We start from the raw sequence: 18,811 nt of genomic DNA, 5'->3' as shown, positions 1-18,811 counted from the left end.
GTATAAAACAGACGGTCATTGAAGAGGATTGTAGCCAAAAGCAAAAGTCACTGTAAGACTAAACGTCGCACACACGATCCTTCTCGGAAGCAAAACTATGAGAAAGTAGTTTGAAAAGCAGGGATTTTCAGGGCGTGCTCGAGTTCCAAAGCTACTCATAAGTGATGTTAATGTCTGTAAAATGAAAGAGAGGTGGACAATCCATATATTCTGGGTTATGGAGCAATGGGACAAATTTATTTGGACGGAAGAATCTTGTTCCACACTGAAACCAGCTTCTCGCCGAGGTTGAGTCCCAAGGACGAAACTTGGTAGGTGTTTCGGTGATGATTTTGGCAGCCATAAGCGTAGGAGTTGACCGTGAGAAAAATATGGAATAACCAACAAAAGGATAACGTTCTACGATTTGGGACGTGGGATGTCAGAAGCTTGAACGTGGTAGGGAAGCTCCAAAATTTCAAAAGGAATGCAGAGGCCCAATCTAGATATTGTAGTAAGCTTCGTTATGAATAGGAAGGTAGGGCAAGAGAGTGTGTTACTGTGAACAGTTCAGTGGTAGGGTAGTTCATATGAGAATCGACAGCAAACTAGCGCCCACGTCGATAGTACACGTATACATGCCGACGTCGCAAGGTGAAGATGAACAGATAGAGAAAGTATATGAGGATATTGAAAGGGTAATACAGCACGTAAAGGAAGATGAAAATCTAACAGCCATGGAGGACGGGAATACAGTTGTAGGGAAAGGAATAGGTTACAGGAGAACATGGGCTTGACATAAGGAATGAGACAGCAGAAAGTCTTATTGAGTTCTGTAATAAATTTCAGCTAGTAATAGAGAGTGCTCTGTTCAACAATAACAAGACGAGGAGATATATTCGTAAAAGGACGGGTGGTACGGGAAGAATTCAGTTAGATTACATCATGGTCACATGGTCAGACAGAGATTTCGAAATCGGATACTGAATTGTAAGACGTACCCAGCAGCAGATGTAGACTCAGATCACTATGTAGCAGTGATGAATAGTAGGCTGGAATTTAAGAAATTAGCCAGGAAGAATCAACAAGTAAGGAAGTGTGATATAGAAGCACTAAGGCTATAGCTACAACAACAAGGAATAGCTTACGCCTACTTAGTACAATTGAAGAAGAATGCATACCTCTAAAAAGGGCAATCAAAGATGTTGGAAAGAGAAACGTAGGTAAAAGGAAGGTAACAGTGAAGCAACCATGGATATCAGAAGAAATACTTCATTTCACCGATGAAAGAAGTAAGTACAAAAATGTTCAGGGAAATTCAGGAATACAGAAATACTAGCCACTCAGGAATGAAATAAGTGGGAAGTTCAGGGAAGCTAAGACGAAACAGCAGCATGAAAAATCTGAAGAAATCGAAAATGAGATGATTATTGGAAGGACTGATTCAGCATACGGGAAAGCAAAGGTGGTGATATTAAGAGTGCAATGGGAATCCCACTGTAAATACAAAGAACAGCGGAGATAGGTGGAAAAAGTACATTGAAGGCCTCCGTGAGGGGGATGATTTGTCTAATGAGTTAGAAGAAGAAACGGGTGTCGATTTAGAAGAGATAGGGGATCCAGTATTAGAATCAGAAATTAAGAGAGCTTTTGACGCCTTAAGATCAAATAAGGAAAAAGGTATGAATAACATTTCATCAGAATTTCTAAATTCGTTAGTGGAAGTGGCAGCAAAACGACAAATCACGTTGGTGTGTAAAATGTGTCAATCTGACTTTTGAAAAAATATCATCCACACAATTCTGAAGACTGTAAGAGCTGACAAGTGAGAGAATCATCGAACAATCAGTGTAACAGCTCATGCATCCAAGTTGCTAAAGAGAATAATATACAGAAGAATGGAAAAGAAGTTTGGGGATAACTTGGATGAAGATCAGTCGGGATTTAGGAAAGGTAAAAGCACGAGAGAGGCGGTTCACAATGGAAGCTAGACTAAAGAAAAGACACGTTCGTAGGATATGTCGATGTGAAAAAAGCGTTCTACACTGTAAAATGGAGCAAGATGTTGTCCGGCCGCTGTGGCCGAGCGGTTCTAGGCCCTTCAGTCCGGAACCGTGTTGCCGCTACGGTCGCAGGTTCGAAACCTGCCTTGGGGGAATGGATGTGTGTGATGTTCTTAGGTTACTTAGGTTTAAGTACTTCTAAGTTTAGGGGACTGATTACCTCAGATGTTAAGTCCCGTAGTGCTTAGAGCCATTTCAACCACTTTGCAAGATGTTCGAAATTCTGAGACAAATAGGGGTAAGCTGTAGGGAGAGACGGGTACCATAAAATATGTACAAGACCCTAGACGGAGTAATAGGAGTGGACGATCTAGAGCGAAGTGCTCGGATTAAAAAGTGTGTAAGACATGCATGTATTCTGTCGCCCATACTGTTCAATCTGCAAATCGAAGAAGCAACGTTGGAAATAACAGAAAGGTTCAGACTGGAATTAAAATTCAAGGTGAAAGGATATCAGTGATGAGATACGCTGATGACATTGCCATGCTGAGTGAAAGTGAAGAAGAATTACACGATCTGCTGAATGAAATGAACAGTGTATTGAGTAATGAAGATAGACTGAAAGCAATTCGAAGAAATACGAAAGTAATGAGAAGTATGAGAAATGGGAACAGGGAAAAACCTTACATTGAAATTGATGTTCACGAAGTAGATGGAATTTAGGAATTCTGCTAAAAAGTCACCAAAATAACCAATGACGGTCGAGTGAGGAGGACACCAAAAGCAGGCTAGCAATGGCAAAATGGGCATTCCTGGCCACTAGAAGTCTACTAGTATCAAAAACAGGCCTTAATTTGAGGAAGAAATTTCTGAGACTCTACATTTTGAGCACAGCATTGCATGATAGTGAAAAATAGTTTGTGGGAAAACTGGAACAGAAGAGAATCGAAGAATTTGAGATGCAGTGCTACCACAAGAACGTTGAAATTTAGGAAGACTAATAAGTTAAGGAATGAGGAGATTCTCCTCAGAATCGTTGAAGAAAGGGATGTGTCGAAAACCCAGACATGGAGAAGGGACAGGATGACAGATCTGTTAAGATATCAGAGGATATATTCCATGGTAATAGAGGGAGCTGTAGAGGGCAAAAACTGTAGAGAAAGCCGAGATTGCAATATATCCGGCAAATAATTGAGGACGTAGATTGCAAGTGCTACTCTCAGATGAAGAGGTTGGTGCAGGAGTGGAATTCAAACCAGTCACAGGACTCAAAATAAAAGCGGTATTCTATCGGCCCAATGGTTATTCGGCAAGGGTGCATTCCTGCCAAGAGTTACGTGATCATTGCGGCTGGCCAGGTACATTCTGTGGTACAAAGTTTGTTCCCGAATGGAAATGGTGTGTTCTAAGATGATCAGGACGCTAGTCACACGGCTTGCATCATCCAGGAACACAGGAATAAATTGTCACACTTTCCCGGGCCACCATAGTCATAAGATCTCAATATTAATGAGACTCTGTGATCTCTGTTGCAGAGGATTTCGTGACGGCTATTCACCTCAATCATAGTTACCTGATCTTTCCAGTATGTTGCAGGGAGAAAAGTATGATTCCCTAAAATACCATACGGGATTTGTATTTATACATTTAGAGACGACAGGAAGTTGTTTTGAATGTGAACAGCTTTCCTACATCATATTAGGCACGGTAATGTGTTGTGTTTTCGGTGTCTCCTGTTTTTGTCCACCCCTTGTATAAGAAGTATGACGATATAACAAGAACAGAAAGTGAGGATAGAATCGCTCGAATTAAAATCGGCGACTGGCAGGGATGCTGTTTCATCCAACAGTATTCGATCCGGACATCGAATATACAGTGACAGTAACAAGTTAGGTTCAGGAATGGGATTAATATTTTGCGATAAAAGGTTGGTAACGACAAGTCTTATATCATAAGCGAAAGCGAGTAGGAATTGCTGGATCTGTCGAATGGAGCGATCAATCAATGAGCACAACATCGCCTGTGGGTAAACTTAAGAATAGCGAAGGAATTAGGGGTAAGAGAAGCGAGATCAGTGACGTACCTAACGTTAGTATTGATGGCCACGACGTAGACGAAGTGAAGGCACTGTGCTAGCTTGGAAGGAAAACAACGCTTGACCGACGAAGCAAGAAGCATGTGACAAGTAATCAGACTAGCATAGACAGTGATGATATTCCTCGCTAAAGCACGAGGTGCGTTCAACAAATAATGCAATACATCCTTTTTCTTGGCGAATTTCGATTGAAAAATGCGGGATTTGTTGTGGTACAGCGTGGAATACCCCCGCTCCAGCCCCTATGGTTTCATGAATTTCCGACAGGCGGCTGCACTATACGTAACGTTTAAAATGGCGTCTGTAACGGAGGTGTGTTCCAAGCAGAGAGCTGTGATTGAGCTTCTTTAGGCGGAAAACCAGAGCATCGCATTCATAGGCGCTTGCAGAATGTCTACGCACACCTGGCAGTGAACAAAAGCACGGTTGAGTCGTTGGACGAGGCGTATTTCATCATCGCAACAAGGACGCACAAACCTCTTCGATCTCCCGCATGCCGGCCGGCCGCTCACAGCTGTGACCCACGCAGTCCTCGAATGTGCGGACGCTTTCATTCGAGGTTATCAACAGATCAGAATCAAACACCTCACAGCATGACTGGACGTCTCTGTTGGAAGTTCTGACACACTCGTCCACCAGTTGGGGTACTCGCAGGAGGGTGCCCGCTGGATTCCTCGTTGTCAAACAGAAGACCATCAAGATCAACAAAGGACTGTCTGTGCGGAATTGCTTGCGCGTTACGTGGCTGACGGCGCCCGTTCTTTCTGAACATTGTCCCAGGCGACGAAACGTCACTTCGAACCAGAAACAAAGCGGCAACCCATGGAGTGGTGTCACACCTCTTTACTGAAGAAAAACTTCTTAGCCGTACCCTCAAACGGTAAAGTCACGGCGATGGTCTTCCAGTACTCTGAAGAGATTTTTCTGTTGCCTTCGTCCCTTAATGTGTAATGATAAATTCAGAAGTGTATTGTGCTAACCTTCGGGTAATGGAGAAACGACGTCAGCATGTACGTCGTCACAATAAGGGAAACGAACGTCTCCATCTTCATAGCAACGCAAGGCCTCACTCAATTCTGCGCAGCCAAATGGTGCTCAACGTTTCCCATTGGGCTTTTCTTCCTCATCCGCCCTACAACACGAATCTCGCACGTTCCGATTTTCATCCGTTTGTCCCAATAATGGATGCACTCCACGGAAAGAAGAAATGAATTATGGGGTGGTTACTGGTGCAGCAAAACCTTGTGTCAACATCGACGACTAGAGTGTTACCATGCCGCCATACAGCGTACGCCAGTAAGGCAGTGTAAGGGCATACCATTCAACAGAGATTATGCAAAAATATGTGTTTGTGTACCTAAATAAGAGGGGAATGGTATGGTGTATTGGAATCTCGAATAAAATCAATACGCTTCCAGAAAAATAATGGTTACATTACTTACTAAACGCCCCCTATAAATCTAATACTTTCGAACGTAGGCCTTTGTAGGAGGAATTTCTAATACAGAAATTCTGGAAAGCTGGGACTCCGGAATACAGGAGAATCGAAGCATTGCTTGTATGGTGCAGCAAAAGGATGTTGAAAATTAAGGTGGACTGATAAAGTAAGAAATCGGTGAGGAAAGGAATGTGTGGAAAGCAGTCACAAGAAGGGGGACGGAATAATAGAACGTGTGTTAAAATATCATGGAATAACACGTCCAACAAATAATGAAGTATATCAGTTTTCAGTGTTAAACTGAGATGAAAAGGTGTTAAAATATCATGGAATAACAAGTCCAACAAATAATAGATTATGTCAGTTTTCAATGCTACACTGAGAGGAAGAAGTTGGTGGGTCGCGTACACCAGTCTGAAGTCTGATAAGGAAAAAAGAAACTGTAAGTTACACACCGCTCCACCGCTACATCCTGTGAGCGCTAATATTGCCATAGTCATCCCATGGACGTTGCTTCTCCCGTTACAGTCGCAGTGTGTTGTGAACTAAGAGAGGAAAAAATCCCTATTTCCCAATCTCTAGCCAAGTATTTTTTTTTTCACACATTGAATTTTTTTTCTTGTGCTCTTGAATAGGTCGTCTCGTTTAAACAGCTGTTATTAATTGAGGTCTAAATAACAACTGAATCGATCGGTCAATAGAGGAACTAAGTCACTTTTTTCTTATTTTGAAGAAGAAACAAAGAATTGTCTTATTGTTAAATTATTCAACAGAATGTATTAAAATTTTCCAGTTTGTTGCACGCTAATAATAAGTACTGTAAATGAAATAATTTTCGTGTATTCTAAATGCTGTCTCAGAAAAAAAATTAAAGTCTGTAACATAGTTTCTTTCTTCACTTGACAAGGAAATTTAGCAATTTTCGTGCGAATAACACGTTCAGAATTACCTATTTCTGGTCGAGACCTAAACTTTATTGATTAACTAATGGAAAACTATCTTAAACTCAAGAAAGAACAGCAAATTCAAGAAAATATTCATGTAATTCACATCACAATTCATCACCACATGTTATCGGCCATTTGAATCTCGCATTACAAAAGTCTTCAGCGTATTGTCCATGGATGTATTTAACCAGTATCTGAATGTCGACGACTTTCCTGTTATTCTTTCTAACCTTTCTTCCACTGCACAGGCTTTCCGACGTAATTCCCAACGAAGCAAATTTAGTTTTTGCTAGCTTAAAGCGGTGACTGGCAGAGTTATTTATGAAAGCGTAGGCAGAGAGAATCCATTGTGAACACTGACAGAAAAATTTTGTATTCCTTGCTGCGGTAGCCTGACATGTGGCGATATCCTAGAATGTACTCTTTTTTGTGTAATGACAAGACCAACGTGGGTCACAATCCATTATGTCTTCTCTTTGCACCGTAATTACTGTAACTTGAACAATACTGTTCGCTGTGATTTCTATATACTCCCTGTGGGTGTAAACTCGGTCACGTTTCGGTATTTTTTTCTTCAATGTTGGAAACACGCGATCACTAGGGAGAAACCAGTGACCTATTTCGGGAAACCTGTGAAGGAATTTGTACTAAATTTTTCGTTGTCTGACATTGCAAGGACATCCTTACTCAGGTGCTATTTTTATTTGATCTAGGTTTTTCTTCAGGGGACATGTGTACTTCTGTAACATCCTTCGATATATAGTTTACAATATAGTGAAACAGTTTAGTGCTCCGTTATTTTAGTAAACGTGTAAAAGTGCCTAGTGCGGCGCTTGTGAATATCCGATTCAAGTTGTGTAACTCTTTTACTACTGTCACAAGTATGTGGACTGCGTAGCTTAAACTCTAGTACCTCATGGTTGTCACGTTCTTCGGTCAATTTCGGGACAACCGAAAGAAAATTTGAAATTTTCACGATAATGTTTCCAACATAGGTATTGCACTTTTACTTTTGGATACTAAGTAAGGAACAGTTCATGCACAGTTTTGAGACCCAGGCGTACAACTAGGAACTTCATTTCCTTCGCAGCATAGTGAGATTCTTTGAGTAGGGAAGATCTCGTGTAGATATTATCAAGTTTATTATATTTTCAGAAATTCTGGTAGGGCGGGGATTAGTTCCTCGAGTACCCGTTGGAACTCTACCTTTGACTATTAACTGGCGTATACGAAAAACACATTTCGTTGATAATGCATGAAGACTGATGAGAAAAGTACGGTTGCAAAGAGTAACCATTCTACCACTTTATATCGCATAGCACTCAAAGGAATGTGGTTTCTTGATGCTATCGATTTCAGCAACAAATTTCCTTGGCCGCCATTTGTAATGACATATGCAAAATCGAACGTTTGTTGATACGCATTCTGACTACTTTACTTGCCAATATTTAATATCCTCACTGATGCGTTGGAACATTCCATCATGCATTTGGAATGAAGTAATCGCAAAGCATATTGCAAGTTCTTTGGATTTTATATCGCATTGAACTAGTTAAATGGGTAAACGACCCTACTATTAAGTTACCTGCACTCAGAGTGGATTTTCTGGGAACTGCTTCCCCACTATAGTCACTATACAGCCCGTGAACTCTTTCCTCCTTAATTCTGTTGCTGTTGTGCCCACCATCATTTCGTTTGGGAGACATTTCGAAATACGGCACCCAATACTTTCCAGCAATCATCAACAATAACAATGTCGCTTCAAGAAGTTAACGTCAAGTTACTGGTGTGTTACATATTCATTGACAATAAGATCTCATGGTGGGGCGTGACGAACGGCAGAGAAAGGAGCTAAGTTACCGTCTTGATTCCTTTCTCCTCATTACGTAAGATACTGACCTCGTGTTTCTTCCACAGGGAGATGTTGGACTTAGTTCATTTCATGACAGTAAGGAGCAACATCGTCTTTTATGATTTCTTTAGTACACACTATTGTGGTCACAAATGAGTTCCTACTTTTTATTTTAATGACCGGTTACTACAGAGATCGCCATCAGATGTACATTCCTAAGTGAAAGAAGTAATCGGTGGCTTGGAGCTGGCACAGAGATCAGTCATTTTACATAAAGAACTAAAAATGGCCAAATAGTGTTCCTTTCTCCGCCGACCGATTCAGCTATATTCCACTGCTGAATTTCTTCATAAACTCTGGTGGAAAATTGAGGCAGGCATCTTATCAAATAAGTCCTGTTGGGGCAACTTAGCCTCGAAGCTTGGCATGTTGATACAGAAATCACGATGTATGCGAATTTAGCCTCACTCCTCACTCACGCTTCTCTAACTCACACTCACACTTTTTTGTGCGTAGGTATGTGCTACCATATTCGTTTTTATTAGTTCCACAGGAATCACTGAAGGAAATCAGAAAGAACAAAACATTCTCTTTAGACGTCGTGATTGATCCCCATCCTACCATCTCATCTCCTAGGGATAGATTTATTCTAAGGACGCAAAAATCAAGGTGAATTGTGACATCACAAGATATTCTGTCTTTCCAACAGCATGCTGTCGTAGCGGTGAAATGAGGCATACAGCTATTTTCACAGACACCCATATAGAAACGGCACTGTCAGTAGAAAGATCTATAAAGAAGTAACATTTAGTAGTCCTGTTTTGGGCCCGAAAAACGTAAGCGCTTCACGTTTTCAAGAAAACAAGTAGAGCAAATGAGAATCTGATACAACACAATTGCAGCTCCAAGCTACATAAGGCAACAGTCACATCAAAACACCTAACGTTTACAGACATACATAAGCCTTTTACTAGATTTAACTAAAGCTTCCCAAGTACAGCTTTCAGTCAGAAACCACCTCCAGCTAGAGGTCTTCCAACGAACATTTACCACTTATGTGCACACGCAGTACGTCGTCCAGTTCATCTACAAAATCCGGAATAACATCTTCATAACAGCACCGCTATACATGAGCATTCACTTGCAAAATACTTAAGTTTTCCATAGGTGAGAATAGCTTTTATAGATTATTGTGGGCCACTAAATTCTAGCATCAACCAGTAACACAAGGTGATCTCTAGCCTTCATTCAATATCTAGGTTGCTTACTGCAGCGTTATCGCTGTTTTTGTCTTTATTTGTTAAACTGATCTAGAAAATGGTCGAGTATACTTAAAAGATGGTTTGTTTCTGAATATATTTGATGACATACTTTGCTGAAGTGCTGAGTGCTACTTTTCAAAAATCAGAGTAAACTTTACTGTCATTGTGACGACTTATGTTTAACGAAATTGCTAGAAATGTATGGGATGGGAGTTCTATGTTTCTCAGATCATTCAATGAATGTTCCTTCACTTTTCTGCTTGCCTCTTATTCTTTCTGCTTTCTGGGCTTGTAGTAATAACACGTATGTATGACCTGTCTTTATTTACCTATTTAATTACATTATTTTTATATTTATCCATATAATTATTTTAAAGTGTTTATCATTCCATCGCCTTGGTGCACAAAAAAACTTTTATTGTGGTTTGAATTCATAATTTGCCAGCACCAAGAAACTCTAGAAATATATTAAATATGGAGGCCTTTCAACCGATCATTCGTGTGGTGATGATTCCTATTCCATGCCCCAAAAGGACCAGAAAAGGATCGTTACACGTTGTCTCGGACCATAAGGGTTCGCACGTGGAGGTGGTGAAAGGTGGAGGAGGTCTTCGGCTTTATCTGTTCATGTCCTGTAAGATGAGATGTCTATTCTACCATGAATGCTTTTGGCTTATATTCAGTACCCTTATAGACCTAATAATTCACATACATTTTTATTCAGTATTTTATAACGAATTGCGTCTCTTTCCTTGCTTTCATGGAAGCGGTGCCACCTGGAAGCGGAACCATCTACCGTTCCAGCTTCCCCACCTCACCAGTTGTGGGTTGGCGGGGAGTTTCAATTGCTAAATTTGTATTGTGCCGTCTTTCTCCCGTGAGTCTGGAAACTAATTTTGTGGTTAGCCAGAAAGCGAAAGGAAACATACTGACCTTAGTTTACAGTCTGCACGGCCACATTCTGGTCCAGAAAAGTTTATAGTCTCTTTCTACTTAGCGGGAGCAGGAATATGATTTTAAATGATAGTGTAAAGTTCTATTTAATACTTACAATGAGTAAACTTTCTCACGTACAGTTTTCAACTGAGAGTAAATCTTTCTATTCTAACGGCACAACTAACAATTCATGGGCGCCATCTACGGTACGTTCCTACCAGATTGTCTTTCGCCCTAACGAATAATCCTCAAATGAAAATTTGCAATAAATTTTCAAAATAAATGCTCGCCATCAAAGTGGAAATAACAATCGCCACTTCCCACACAAATTTATAGTTCTCACGGATGGCACACCAACAGTTATTTTGGCGAATCCTAAGCCATCCAAAACGGTGTACAGTCCTCGCTAGTTCACTATCCGTTTTTACAGCAAAGACGCGATCCGTCACAGTCCGGCTCTGACTTCATCCCAGGCAGAGCGCGATCCGACGTTTAACAGACGTGTATCTTAACAGTGGCTGACTGCGAAGTGGATCTTATCGCTGCCTCTCGGGCTGTATTTGTATAGGTGCCGGTGCGGACGGCAGAAGAAACATCGCTTGTCTCTGGCTTTCTGCAAACGGCCGCAGTCTCTTGGACGACAGCTTTCTCGAACACATAACCTTTAATATCAAAGCTATGAATTGATTCAGAAACTTGTTAATTCTTACATGTATTCAGATAAGTTTTTCGAAAGCACAGAAAAAGTTACAGCTCAATTGAATGACAACTTTGCCTTTTAGAATTTTTATACTGGAACCACGGTAGATCGTTACCTCTGAACCGAACCTTCACTAGAACTTATATCGTCTGTTATTAATACAACAACTCTATAACTTAGTAGAGCTCTATTAATTGGTAGGTTTTATCATCTACCTTAACCAAAATTCTCCAGTCCTAAAATTACAGGTACTTACTCTACTACAAATGGGTATATTTTAGTTACAAAATTGGTTTTTACTTAATTAGTCAAAAACTATAAGAGATAGCTTAACGTGGTATCTCAGTGCCTGAGAAACGGACAACATAGTCTAAACTTCTGTTCTCAACTTACATCTGATGGAGGACAAATCACAATTTTACAATTTACATTTTGGCAATAGTTCTAATAATTGTCAGAAAGATAATTAGCAATAATTTGTATCTGAGAAAACGATTTATTTTACTTCATAATCTAGCCAGAATCACAAACTTGGAATTCATGCCTTCCTTTTAGCTAAATAATACATTTTGTGTAGTCAAGTTACTTTTATACACTTAAATAGAGATTTCTTGCCAATTTTGCAAGTTATTTTATTACTTGAGATGTTGCTTTAACTTAGAAGGTTGAGTATCCTTGGCATGTTTCACTTTCATTTGGCTCAGTTGTAATATGGATTAGTATATTAAAGAAGTCATTTGCTTAACAGCACTTTCTTTGCCTAGCTGTATGCCTTATTAAAAACTGTTGTTGTTTCCAGTATATCGATTTTTATGATCTGCATTTCCCAACATTTGTAGTATTCTGTTGTCTGTTTTTACCAATTAAACCTACCATCTGCCTTAAGCAGGATTAAGCGTTTTCCACCTTGAGATGTGAGGGAAATTATTCATTAATTCTCCATCATTTAATTATATATCTCAGCCAGCTTACTTAATTTCTCCATTTTCTACTTATTTATACTTTGCCACTTCTTTCTCCCTTTTTCTCTTTGTCAGGCTACTGACCTCCTTATTTATTTATATATTTGGTGTGACCCTCACACTACTTCTGCACATCTCCCTCTTATTAATATTCAAACGCTATTTCCTGCCTCTAGGGGCAATACATTCTTACTCTTTCTTTCTCTTCAGACAACCTTACTCCCACTAAAATTATTACTCTATGCAGCTTCTGGTAGATTAGATTTAAGTATTCCTAGCTTCAATAGTTTCTCATAAAGCAAAGTGTCTCTCTACTTCCTGCAAAAAAGTCATTTGATGACAAAATAATATACAATGCAGAGAATAAAGGCAAAGCAGTCTGGGATGTTGTAAAAAAGGAAATGGGTGGAGGCAAACAAACGCAGAATACGCAGAATAACATACTGCTAAGGGGTGGAGGGGATGAGGTAATAAATGATCCATAACACATAGCGAACAATGAAACGAACATTTTTCAAGTATCGCAGAGAAGTTACAGCAAAAATTTCCCAAAACAAATATAACAGCAATAATAATGCTGCACTAAATACAATGATGTTACTTCCAACCATGAAGAATGAAGTCAACAAAACTGCTTAAAAACTAAAAAATGAAAAGTCAGTAGGCTAAGATGAAGTACCAATGTATGTACTGAAGCAATGCATAGGGATTATAAAAGGCGCCATAACAAATTTATTAAATGAATACTTCACATCAGGGACATTTCCAGACAAGTTAAAACAGGCAAGAGTTGTATCTTTGCTTAAGAAAGGTAATGCAGGAGACATAGAAAATTACCGACCCATTTCCCTGCTGTCACATTTCTCAAAAATAATAGAAGCAATTATGAAAGACAGATTAATGTATTATCTGAATATGACTACGTAGGCTTTCCCGGCGTAATAAGTCTTGAAAGTCTTTTCGGGTTTGCTGCCGGATCCTAAAATCAACTTGACTCGATATTTCGGCGATCCAACTGTTCGCCATCTTCAGGAAATGCTGCTTCTGCTGATGAGTCCCGCTGAGAACTGACGCAAGATTACAATTCGACGTCCTATATAGGCCACCGTTCAGTACACGGCGCATGCGCCGCCCATCACGGTTTCTGACTTCCAAAACAGGGAGGTGGCGCCGCCCTTAGTGAAACACTGCTGGCAACGATATATCGCAATCAAGGCCGCACTGAAGAACGTTCAGTTTTGATGCGAGATAATACAGGATTCCACGTTTTGCTAAGAGAAAACCCATTGTCCCTGTTGATTAAATTATCAGCCAACCTAATTTCGATCGCCTCTTTATACACACTATTCCAAAAACCGGAAATGTTGGCAATTACAATAGTTTCCTCAAATGAGAGACACAAAATGAAATTTGAGGAAACTATTGTAATTGCCAACATTTCCGGTTTTTGGAATAGTGTGTATAAAGAGGCGATCGAAATTAGGTTGGCTGATAATTTAATCAACAGGGACAGTGGGTTTCCTCTTAGCAAAACGTGGAATCCTGTATTATCTCGCATCAAAACTGAACGTTCTTCGGTGCGGCCTTGATTGCGATATATCGTTGCCAGCAGTGTTTCACTAAGGGCGGCGCCACCTCCCTGTTTTGGAAGTCAGAAACCGTGATGGGCGGCGCATGCGCCGTGTACTGAACGGTGGCCTATATAGGACGTCGAATTGCAATCTTGCGTCAGTTCTCAGCGGGACTCATCAGCAGAAGCAGCATTTCCTGAAGATGGCGAACAGTTGGATCGCCGAAATATCGAGTCAAGTTGATTTTAGGATCCGGCAGCAAACCCGAAAAGACTTTCAAAAATTATCTGAATAAATACAATCTTTTAAGCGAAACACAGTTTGGTTTCAGAAGTGGTTGAAATACATCGTTTGCCATAGTAGAATTCAGAAAAGTTGTACTTCATGCTCTTGACAAAGATGAGTGTGTCACAGGCATATTTTTGGACCTATATTCTATTAAATAAATTAGAAGGATTAGGAATGAGAGTGGTAGCTAATGACTGGTTTCGATCATACCTAGCAGACAGGGTACAAACAGTAGAGATAACACATACCTCAAATAGATCCAAACATTTAGTAAAACACTTATCAGAAGCAAAATAAATTATTATAGGGGTTCTGCAAGGTATCATATTACGACCAATACCATTCCTGATGTACGTCAATGACTTTCCCAGTAGTGTTACTTATGGTGAAAAAATTCTCTTGGCTGATGACAGGAATATTATAGTCATTGAGAAAGCAATAGAACTCCCTGCTGAGAAAGCAAATGAAACTCTCAAGGAAGCAAGGAAGCAATAAAATGACATTGAAGATAAAGAAAACTGATGCCAAGAATATCAATTTGAAGAGGAAATATGACAACGTTAAATTAAATGTTGTTGGTACAACTATAGACAGTGTAACAAATGCAGAATTTGTAGGAATGAATATTGATTCTCAGTTGAAGTGATGTGAACACACAAAGGTACTTGCAAATGGAGTCTCACCAGCATGTTATGCCCTTAGAAGCCTATCATCAAAGTATAACATGCAGTGTCTTTTAGTTACGTATTATTCATATGTACGCTCAATTCTTAGCTATGGCATTCTTTTTTGGGGAATAAATGCACAAATATGAAAACAACTTTCAAACTCCAGAAAAGAGCCATAAGAATAATAACCAAAAATACTAGAATAGCTCGTTGCAAATATCTGTTCAAAACATATGATTTTAACTGCTCCATGTGAATACATTTACCAGTCAGTTGTACACATCAAAAATAATATTTGTAATTACTGCACAAACAGCTCTGTCCATGACCATGCAACAATAGATGGACTCAATTTAAATTTACGAAGAGAAACTAAAAATAAATCTCAAAACTGAATTTTCTACCAAGAAATAAAACTGTACAACAAATTAACAAAAGAAATTAAAGAAATTGCAAAAATACACTTGAAACGTCCCCTTTGAACAATTTATACAGGACTGTGCTTAAACTGACACACAATATTTTGTTAGCGCAACGCAATCTGACTTTCAAAATTCCCTACAAAAGAATGGCCCTGACTAGCATTAAACTATACCTTTCACAAATCACTTACCTCACAAAATCTTCGCTGCTCAAGCTACTGCAATACAGCGAGCGCCACTACTGCCAGCTAAATAAAAGATTCAAACTACTGAAGGCACTAACTACTGATAGGGATAGTTAGCAAATGAAAGATATTAATAGAGAACAAACAATGTATTTACCTTGATATCATCATATATAAATGTACCAGTTCATGAAAAATTACAAAACTCCGCCATCTCTCTCCACACATCCACCACTGCTGGCGGCTCACCTCCAACTGCGCAACGCTACGCGCTGTTCACAGCCAGCTGCCTAACACTACAATGGCGAGTATTACAACAATGCAAAGCAGCCACAGACTGCACACAGCACAGCCAGTGATTTTCATACAGAGGTGGCGTTACCAATAAGAAATCCTAAACAGCCTACTTACATAAGAACCTCAACAGCCTACTTACATAAAGATAACATAAACAGCCTACTTACATAAAGATAACATAAACAGCCTACTTACATAGCCCCCATGCTCCCCACAAAAATTTTACAAATTTTTTTTGGGCAGTGGCCAATAACGATTTGAAAAAATTTTTCATAATTACAATAACAAAGATATCAAATGCACACACTTATTTATACAATGCTGGTCAAAAGCTAAAATTTTTGTCACAGTCCATAAAGACAGTCCAGATTGTTCATCACTGTAAAATTTCAGTGTTTTTCTCAAAGTCTGAGCAGTAAAAGAAAATGCACACGGAAGTAGTGGATTTCCATGGAGTCTTGAAGAAGCAGTGTTGTCCTTCCAACGGAAAGACAGTGCTGACTCTTGACATGCTGACAGGTAATGGGCCACAATATAGCAAACCCACAGCAGAGTCATTCGACGTTTTGAAGAACATTGGAGGTAGGTCATCACAGAGCAGACCCACCGTAGTCCTGGTAGAGATTACGATACTGGTGGGCCACCAGAGGTGCAGACCCACTGCAGTCCTTGTAGAAATAATGGTATTGATGGATCATCAAAGATGTAGACCCACTGCAGTCCTTGAAGAGATGGCCAGCAGCCATCTGTTGTGACTGTGCAGGTGCACAATCACCACTGAAGAGTCTTGCGGATAATGTAGCAAGTCCATAAACCACCACTTGTGCACTCATAAAGTTTCTGGAATTGTCCTTAGAACCAGCAATGCTGTTATCCAGTCCCTTGCTGAATTATTAATACACTTGCAAACACTGACAGTCCCTACTTCTCACATATTGTCCATATACTATGACCAACAGAAACGTGTGCAGTGAAATGTAACTTACAAGTTAATAATATCATGAACTGGTGACAATTACAATTTTATAACATAAGAATACAATTACAAAGGTACAAAATACATCATTAAAGAACATAATAATACAGATAACATTTGTAGTACAGGCTTTACAAAAGAATCGAACTAACATATACATCAGTGGAATTATGACATGAGTACATACATAAAAGATCACAATAACTTTTGAAACATCAACTTTACACATGAGCATTAAACACAATAAATAATGTGTAAGCATATTTATAAGGTAAATAACATATTATTAATGCCAATTATATTTGAGGATAACAGTATTCCTCATCATAGTGAATGTAGCTTAATATTAAAAGAAGAAAAAAATTCTATGAAACTACACAGAGACAGGAAGAAAACAAATATACAAGGGTACACAAACATATAGTGGGATAACACCAATAGGAAAGGACAGGGTTCGTTTTCAGTGTAACATTTGGTACTGCAGTCCAACCCAAAACTTCATATATCTTTCCTCTTATTTCATCCTTTGTTTCCACCAAAAAAATTCGATCTAAGCATGCTTTCTGTATTTATATGTTCACACATTTCTTACCTCATTTTTATTTTCCATTATCTTACCTCATCATTTATTTCCTAGAAAATCCTACCTATACCCGCTTTCTGTACGTTTTTCGTATAGATTCTCAATGCATTTCTTCCAATTCATCGCAACTCATTCTCTTCTATAGTCTACCCCCTCTTAAGCTAACTTAAATCTACTGAGCTCAGATGCCATCTCTCTCCACACATCCACCACTGCTGGCGGCTCACCTCCAACTGCGCAACGCTACGCGCTGTTCACAGCCAGCTGCCTAACACTACAATGGCGAGTATTACAACAATGCAAAGCAGCCACAGACTGCACACAGCACAGCCAGTGATTTTCATACAGAGGTGGCGTTACCAATAAGAAATCCTAAACAGCCTACTTACATAAGAACCTCAACAGCCTACTTACATAAAGATAACATAAACAGCCTACTTACATAAAGATAACATAAACAGCCTACTTACACACTTATTTAAAAAGGTAGCTATAAAAGTTCCTGTTATGCAATACATTTTATACATTGAAGGATTACTTAGATAAAACCCCCAAGCTATGCATAGCACAATACTAACATCTCTTCCACTTTCGGAGCTTAACATCTCACGCATTATCGAGGTATGCTCACTCGGTTTTCAGGATAGCACATGGGATGTAGCAGTACAGGAAATGGCCCAGAGATCACCAGTGAGGGTGTGTGTGTGTGTGTGTGTGTGTGTGTGTGTGTGTGTGTGTGTGTGTGTGTTTGTGTGTGTATTCTTTCTGGCAACCTCCCTTCCAAAAGTTCATCTGCATCTTGGAAATCTGTGTGAGCATTGTCAATTTCGCATTTAACAGTACTATGCATTTTACTTAACTGTTGCCCTACTTTAACTTGTATATCATGGTGAATAGCATCAGTTTTGTAATTTTCTCCTTCATTTTCTTGTTACTAGACTCAATACTTTTTACTAGCTTTGGTTACTGTCCCTCAGTTCTTTACTACTCGGTTCAATTTTATTGTTCAGTTCTTTATTAATATAATCAATTTTGTTCTCAGTCTTACTTTCCAACTCTCTATTACTATCCTTTAGTTCCTTTTGATTTGCCTCCAGCTTAGCAAACAACAATAGCATCCAATTCCGAGCTTGTACCTTGCCACTTGGCATTTTCGCCGATTTCAAAGGAGTTTCTTACATTTCCTGACCTGGCGGAATTTGAGACCTATTGAGCTCAGTTTCATTATCTGACTAAGTTATCAATTCTATTTTCTCCTTCTTAACCTCTACCTCAATGACTTCCTCGACAGAGACTAGTTATAACCTGACAGTTTGATTAAAATCGAATTAGATTTTAATTTTGACAAATAACACTCCGATTTTGTATTTATTGGATCGACAGAAAAATCCTCATTAAATTCAGTATCTGATTCTGAGGATTCATCGTCAGAGACCGGTTCCTTCTTGATATTCCCTTAAGTATACATTTCTAGTAGCCTATTAGCAGCACTTAACAAATAATTTAAATATTCTATACTTAACGTAATTGCTCGACCTCGACGAATGACGTCGGACCGTTGAACCAGCAACCGCGATGCGACACGTCACTACGTAGTGCAGGCAGCAGCAGCAGCTGTGGCGGTGAAGATGGCTTCGAGTATCGCCT

The sequence above is a fragment of the Schistocerca piceifrons genome, chromosome 4, assembly GCF_021461385.2.
Source record: "Schistocerca piceifrons isolate TAMUIC-IGC-003096 chromosome 4, iqSchPice1.1, whole genome shotgun sequence".
Taxonomy (NCBI): Eukaryota; Metazoa; Arthropoda; class Insecta; order Orthoptera; family Acrididae; genus Schistocerca; species Schistocerca piceifrons.
Note: the sequence above shows the minus strand (reverse complement) of the source record.